We start from the raw sequence: 8,236 nt of genomic DNA, 5'->3' as shown, positions 1-8,236 counted from the left end.
GACAGTGCTAGTTTCTGTTTAATGGTAAAATGAGACTTCACCATGATTCTCATGTGAAGATGTTTCTAAAACACTGTTTACAGAATGAGACATGACTCTACAGATACCTCATAGAAGACAATCCAAGACCGTACTTCACTAATTATGACAGTACATGTCTTAAAGAAAGCATCAAGAATTCAGTATTTGCATTTAAAAATCCTTTTTAAAGACCATTTTTATATCAAGCCAGTGCTGGAAAACTGATTTTTTTTTTATTATGTAATCTTGAACCCAGCTTCTTGAATTTGACACCCAGCTCTCTTTTTACCAAATTTCTCAAAGTACTACTAATTATCCAGAGAGTGGAATAAGCATGTATTCCTAGAGTTTCAGAAATGTTTTATTTCACAAATAAGTTTGAACCTTACTGTTATACTTTGTAATCACCTTTTCCCAGATAGTACAGGGTTTTGTATCTCAAAGTTCGCATTTTTGGTTATTTGTAATCTTATCAGAATCAAATATTTACATATTGTGGCCACTGATATTACATTGTTTAGGAGATATTTTCTGTGTTATTCTGAATAGCAGAAGTGAATCATAAACTCAAATTATGATACTTTGAAAAAAAAACTTAGGAGTGACAATGGGGTGTGGGGTTTCAGATTTAAATCTTCCTGAAATCACTTGTTCATGGAATTATTTTAAGAACAGCAAGAGACTGCAGAAGGTAAACAATGACCCTCTGTCCTTTTAAGAACTGCCTTGCCTTTTGTACAGGAAGTTGCTTGGTACCTTCCTTCCTGCTTCCATACCAGTTAATCTGTGGGAGCCCTTTCAGGGTAGAACTCTGGGAAACTAAGTTTCAGTGTGCCCTCCACCTCTCATGTGTAGACCAACCACGTTCCTCCAGGAAGAATTTCAGATCAATGGTACGGGTTAGGGATTCTCCGCGGACTCCAGAAATCCTAGGATATAATTTTGAAGTTTTTCCAATAATAATATCATAACAGAAATGCCCAAAGGGCCTGGGGGAAAATATTACTCTGAGAAGACAAAATTTTCAAGGGTTTTTGACCTTGTGTGTTCTTGTGTTTTAAAGCAGGGGAATGGGGATAGACATTAAATCTGTTGTGGGGAGGCTAAGCATAAAAGTTTTCAGAGCAGAGGCAACTAATTGGTAACGATTGTGTTAAAGAGGCAGCTGTGAATATTCATGTTTCATTTTGCAACTGTTGGTTTTGAGATTATCTTTATGCATGTTAGAAATCCATTTTCAAGAAGAACAGTTTCGTATACCAAGAACAGATACAGTCCCTTGACTCCTCAGAATCAGAGCAGAGCAGCAGTGTACCAAGCAAGTTGTGAACTGAACTCCTAGATGGGCATGCAGATGACTCCTGATATAAATGAACAGGACACATGCTTTATCTTTCTGCCAAATACCTCACTATGTAATAAACCTAAGATAAAACCTGGATTTACCCCAAAATTTATTGTTGACGGTATCCAGTAAAAGGGTAGATGAGGATTAATGGTTCCTAATAAAACCTCGTGTTTGTTGAATATTAACTTTATGAGATTCTTACTGTGAATCTATTTTAAAAAAAGATTTGAATTTTTCAAAAATTTCAGTAGCACATAAGCTGTTGAAATCAAAATAAATATAAAATTAAAATACAGAGAGCAAGTAAGAATAAATGAGAGGCATTTCAGTGGACATTTGGGCACTTGTAGACTTTGAGCACTTAGCAAGAGAAGGAAAAAGAATATGCATTAATTATGCTAATAGATTTCCCCGTATTTGCAAATTGTTCCTCATAGCTACCCAGTTTGTTTCTTATAAATTTTCCTTTATCTTAAATAGCTATGTCTGACTTTTCATAAATAACCCATTCCTTGGAAAGTTACTCGATGAAACAGTCTGAAATACATTTGAGGATTGAAAGGATCCTTTTGTAAAACGCAGAAAGACCAAAAACTTTTGTAAATCTTACAGTGTTCTCCTAAAAATGAGAAACACATGAAGTTTTCCTATGCTTTGCTTTTTGTAGCAAGGACTATAGACTTTGTACTGGTACTTCACTGGGAGTATAAGATTTGAGAATTGATAGATTTAACTTGTAACTTCGTAAGACCCACAGAGAAAGATGTGAACTTAGCAGATATGACCAGGAATTGCACAATTGGTCTGTCCTTCCCCCGCCTAGTTACAGCCCCTAGTTATACTCCTCAGCCAGCTCTCAAAAAGGGCTCTCCATTGTCCAGCAAAGGCAGTGGCTGTTTGTATAAACACCTAGCATTATTAATTTTGCATAAGGAAAACAGATCACAACATAAAAACTGGGCAGTTCTTCAGTGAGGTGTATTTTGGTTATTATTTGCAAATAATCAGAGTTACTTATGTGTATAACTCTGTGTTCCATAGCTCTGGCCAGATGCAGCATTTTGACTTTCATGGCCTATTGTTTCATTAATGACCATACTGCTTTAAAATATAACATGGGGACTATAGTTGCATAAGGCATACTTCAGAGGGCTTTGAAATGCAGAACCAGAAGCGACAGAATTCCTCCATACACTTTCCATTAGCTATCCCCTGTGTAATGTGAGCCTGGATTTTTACAACTTGGAGCTCCCATCAGTACTGCTTGCCAAATCACTAGATTTCTTATTTTACTGTTTTCCACTTTGGGTGCTTCGTTCCCATTTTCTAAAACTAGTTTCCTGCTCTTAGGAGTCTCCGTGTTCTGGTTCTACCTCTTGAGCTCAGGTGTCCTCACTGAATGTTTGTCTTCAGTAGAATTTTCCCAGAATAGACACAGGCAGGATCAGATATATGAGCTTCCCTTTCATTTTAATATGAGGAAAAACCATCCTTCAGAGACAAAGCACCACTTATAAATGTGTTTCTGGGTAGGGTAGAACCTTTGTTTAAGCTGCTGATTGTTCCTGATCCAAATTTCTCTGCACACCGAGCTTTATGGTAAGTGTGGTAGATGCGCTGCACAATCGCAAGACAGGGTCACTGCTAAGACTCAAATAACCACTCTCACCACAGAGAAGCGCTCACTTCTGAAACAAGCACAATTGGCTAAATGTGTTTTCTTCAGTTGGTTCAGTGAAATAAGGTGTTCTTATATAGAATTTGAGCCCCTTAGGAATAAGGTTTTAGACACTTTTGCTGTTGCCTCTGCCTTACATAGAGTAAATTTAAAGTTACAGAATGTGTTCACAAGACTAGTTCATCAGGTTCAGTTTGTCTTTGAATCAAGCTTCACTTAGGAGCCAGCTGGGTATTATTAGTCACAAATGCAAAGTGACACTTTGCAGTATGCTCTGTTGAGGGGAGGCCAGCTTGATCCCCAAAATTTTTGATTATGCCTAATGTCTCTCTAACCATGATACCATTTGCAAACCCTAGCTACAGATCTGTCCTGTGAATCCCACCAGACAGGGCTTCACATTTATGTTATAGATCGCTAGCCAGGGATATTGCTTGTGATGCCAGTAGGAGCACACAAACTGTAGAGAAGAACCATCGTGGGAAGTCCTCAGTGTTAAATTGTGTGTGTGCCCCTCCATTACACATTCCAGCCAGCCAGTCATTGAATTCTCACTTTGAAAAGATTTAACCCGTTCTTCTAGTCAAATTGTGATGACCAACAAACATTTTCTAATTTTTGGTAAGATTGGAAAACACTTAAGAAGACTTTCCCAGTTAAACCTATGACAGTGTCAGTTTAAATATTATAATTAAGTATATTCTGAAATAACTGCAACAAAATTAAAATGTGCCAGTATGTCAGCTTTGCACCTGAAAGATAATGTATATTTGGAAAGCTTATGCTTCTCTAAATAAATACATGTTAATAAGTAAGCCATATCACACTTGAAGAAATTGTATATACTTTCCCATATACACTTTCAGAAACCAGGTATTTTGCATAAAGATTGATTTTAGAAAGATTTTGAAGCTGGAGTCTGTCCATGTAATTTAAAATCAAACTATAGTATATGTATATGTACTGAATCTGCAATCTTCAAATTGTAATTTCCTATACATTTATTAAAGTATTGTTTTGCCATGTGGTTTATTAAAAAAATGAAAGTGTACAGTGCCTTAAATTTCTATGTATTTAAAATTGAATAAATAATCATAATAGGCCTCAAAATGTAATCATAGAAAGAAAAGCATTGGAAAATAGATTTTAAGCTATCTAGTTTTAGAATCTCCAATTTAATGGCCTCTTAGATGTTTAAGAAATAAACCTGAAGAAAATCTTTCAGAGAGGATAAAAGAGAGATTGAAATAACTTTTATCTTTTTATATCCATCACTTCTTAAACAAATTTGGGGGGCCATGCTACACACAGGATATTAGTTCCCCAACCAGGGATGAGCCTGGACCCCTGCAGTGGGAGTGGGGTGCCCTAACCACTGGACCTCCAGGGAATTCCCATATGAGCCCCTTTTGATGTCCCTGCAGCCCAGCAACAACGGCAGAAAAGAAAGAAAGAAGCTGCTGTGGGAGTGAGTTTGGTGAGGCCCATCGGAAAGTGTGAGCTTAGTGCCCCAAGGACCTCCAACTGTTTCAGACCAGGGCTCAGACACCACACCTCACTGGCCCATCTGCCACAATCTGTTTGTATGGCCCAAGTTGCTGAGGGTGGTTTTCTCATTTTTTAACGTTAAAAAATCATAATAATATTTCATGATGTGAAAATTACATAAGGTATTTCAGCGTCTGTAAATAAAGTTACTTGAACACAGCCATACTCATTCCACCACAACTGCACTCATGCTACAGTGGCAGAATTGAGTAGTTGTGACAAATATATTTACTGCTTGTCCCTTCATAGAAAAAGTTTGCTGGCTTCTGGTGTGCCCTGTTGTGCCATTTTAGGACCATAACAGCATAAATGGATGCAGCAAGCTCTCAACAGCCTGCTTAGAAGTTCCTGTGATTAGTTGATCTGACACCTAACTGAGTCACCAAAAGATCTTCTCCTCCCTTTATCATTTTTCTTTTCTTTATCTCCCTTGGAGTCTGGGGCCAAAATATAGAAAAAGGGTAGCAAGATTTCAATTACCATGTGTTCTACATAATATTCAGCAGCAAAGCCATTTTCTACAGCACCATGATCACCAGCACCATTTAAGAATACTTTTCAACATAAAGCTTATTCACCTGAATTTTTAAATTTCGCACATAAGTTATGACCCCCAAAATGAATGAAATAAAAATATATACATGTTGAATACCTTATGTAGTTGGTGCTACCTGGGAGTTCACAAACAAAAAGATAACATTTTATCTGCTAAGTAAATTGAAAATTGCTTATAAGGCTTTTAAAAGAGTATGTCCTTTAAAGTTTTTCAGGTACCCAGCTAATAAAAGACAACTATTTTTGAAAATAATAATACAGTTTTAGATATGTTATATTAGTAAGCACTTATATGTTACATACTCTTTGTGACATACCCTGGTCTATTTCTATTTTTTTGATGTTTTATTTTTGGGGTTTATGTCATATATTAAAATAATCTTAATTTGGGGTACCAATCTTATAAACTTGTTTATGCTAAACTTTCAGCCTTGCTTAATATATTAGAATAATATTTGGGGGTTATATTTCAGTTCCAACTATGATCTTCTATAATTGCTATAAGCTGTGAAATAAATGAAGCATATATAGAAAGTATGAAGCCTATGACTAAATATCTCTTCGTGAATCATGGAGATAAGATGTTTAAACCTCCTAAAATTGTAAGGTTCAGTGAAGTATCACCAATGAGCTCATCATTTTCAAGCAGCATTCTGGTTTATGGCTCTCATGTGACTTTCACAGGACATAAATTGTAAACTTGGCCTGTGGGTATTACCAAACATGAAGATGATATTTTGTAAGTTACCAAATAGCTTCCATGTATCCTGGCCTGGACTTTTCAAAGACTTGTTCTGGTTTGACTTTTAAATTCCTATTGTCTGTGACTCACTTCCCAGTTTCTGCACATTGGTTTGTGGGTTGTGGTGGTGGTGGTTTTTTTTTTTTTAATACTTTTTTTCATTTTAACAAAATGCTGACAGTATGGAGAAGATGTGTATGGGTAGATTTTTCTCCAAAATATACTGAGGTATTTCTTGTTAAGAGTGTAGGATTTTTTTGTTGTTGTTTTCTTGTTTTTGAAAGAGAAAGAAAGTGGCTTTATTACTTTGCCAAGCAAAAGAGGAACACAGTAGGCTCGTTCCTCAAAAACTGCGCTGCTGGAATTGCTGGGATTTTTTTAAATAGGAAACTTTTACAGACTTCATGAAGCAAGGCTAGCCTTAGAGCAAGACTGTTCCCTTGACTTTCCTAGGACTGAGGAAAGTCAGCCTGTCCGCACCTTCTCCTATCACCATTCCCCTATGTCCTTTCCAAAAGAAACTTGCTAACAGCATAAAGGTAACAGAGATATATTTACCTCTGAACAGTGATTACATTGAATGTTTGGCCTCGAACTTCAAAACTGGGGTGAAGGTAAGAGTTTCCTGGACTTCCATTCACTAATCTATCATATTCAACTGTGAAGGCTAAGGCAAATCCTAGTTCCAACAGGTTTTTTAATCAGTTACAGCTTGACCAAAGTTTCAGTATTTTCAGAACACAAGCATATTCCATCCTCTCTTTGCTTTCTTGTGTAAGAACATTTTCCAAAGCCCAGGATACTTTTTTTTAATCCCTAAGACAAAGTATTACAGAATGTAGAGTGTTTTAATCATTGATATATATATTTGATCTTAGAAGCAGTCTTGAATTTAAGATGACATGGTACTGAAATCAGGACATCTCAAAAAGTTGGCTCTGTTGGTTGGAAATTTTCTCTTTTTCTAGAATAGGTTGAGACTCCTTCCAGATGCTGATTTTATAATCATTCAACTAAATATTGCTCTTTGAAGGCCACCTTCGTACCACTGAACACATTACGGAATAGAGCATGAAACTCCTATGTATTTTTAAAATTAAACAGGAAATTAAACTCTTATGTTTTTGGAGAGTATGTTGGGTTATACTGTCACCCCTACAGATAGATCCCACTCCCACTAGAGATGGCTTGAAAAACTGTAGGATGAAATCCATCCTTTGGGTAAAAACACAAAATCCTTCTAATTAACGACTGCTTACTGCCATCCTACCTCCCCTACATCAGCCAAACTACAGTCAGCTCTTGGTTGATGGGAGAAATAATGATTGCTAACATGTACTGATCCATTACTGCCCTTCAGACACTGTACCATGCACTTTTTTATGTATTATTTAATCCTCATGATGGTCCTCTGAAGATAATTATAATCTTCATTTTGCAAGTGAAGAAACCGAGATCAGAAAAAATTCAGTGACTCGCCCAAAGTCCCATAGGTCGAGCAGTAATTCAGGAATAGAAATCACAGATGACTCCTAAATATAGTTACACACATGTAATACAAAAACATGTAAACATGTAATACTAAAGGGATGCAATATAAACTAATGCAGTTGCAATCACAACCAGGTTTTAAATAATAGGTGTATAAAAGTAAGAGAAGTATAATAGTTTAGGGAACGTTCAACCTTATATAATTACTTGCATGATTAGCAAGAAAGCAGCCAAAAGTTTACCATTTGTTAATTGAGGTACCAGGATGGCACTGAATCGGGTCCCAGCATATCCCCTTCCCTGGCCCTTCCTTTCCTTATTCCTCAGCCCTCAAGGCCATGACTGGCAAGGGCTGGGATCCAGGCCACAGGCCTTGGACGCCTCCTGGCCTGCAGCCAGCCACTCCTTTAAAGTCAGGACACTGCATTTCCCAGCCCACAGCTGGTCTTGCTTGTGAAGCGGGAAGGGGAGGGAACTCCATGTTACAGTCAACATACCATGGCATCTATTGGTCTCAACAGCCCCCCAAATCTTAATTCATGCATGGTTTGGCTGGGGGAGGAAGGGGTTAAATTAAGAAGGGGCTATACCCACCAACTGGCCATCACCAAGACGGGATAGAGATGAAGAAACAGCTCAGAAATGCTGCATAGAGAATGTGAACCCACAGGAAACAAAACACAAGCCTCTGGTAATTCATAGAAATTTTCAAGAAGAGAATGAACTTCCCTCAAGTCATGGAATTATCAGCTGAAGTTGATCTCCTCTTGCTTGGGAGTGGGTATAATCTGGTTGTTATCTGGGTTAGTTACTAGGTAGCTCCAAACCAAACAGATGCTCTCATTGTGAGCTC

This window comes from Capricornis sumatraensis, chromosome 2 (genome assembly GCF_032405125.1).
Source record: "Capricornis sumatraensis isolate serow.1 chromosome 2, serow.2, whole genome shotgun sequence".
NCBI lineage: Eukaryota > Metazoa > Chordata > Mammalia > Artiodactyla > Bovidae > Capricornis > Capricornis sumatraensis.
Note: the sequence above shows the minus strand (reverse complement) of the source record.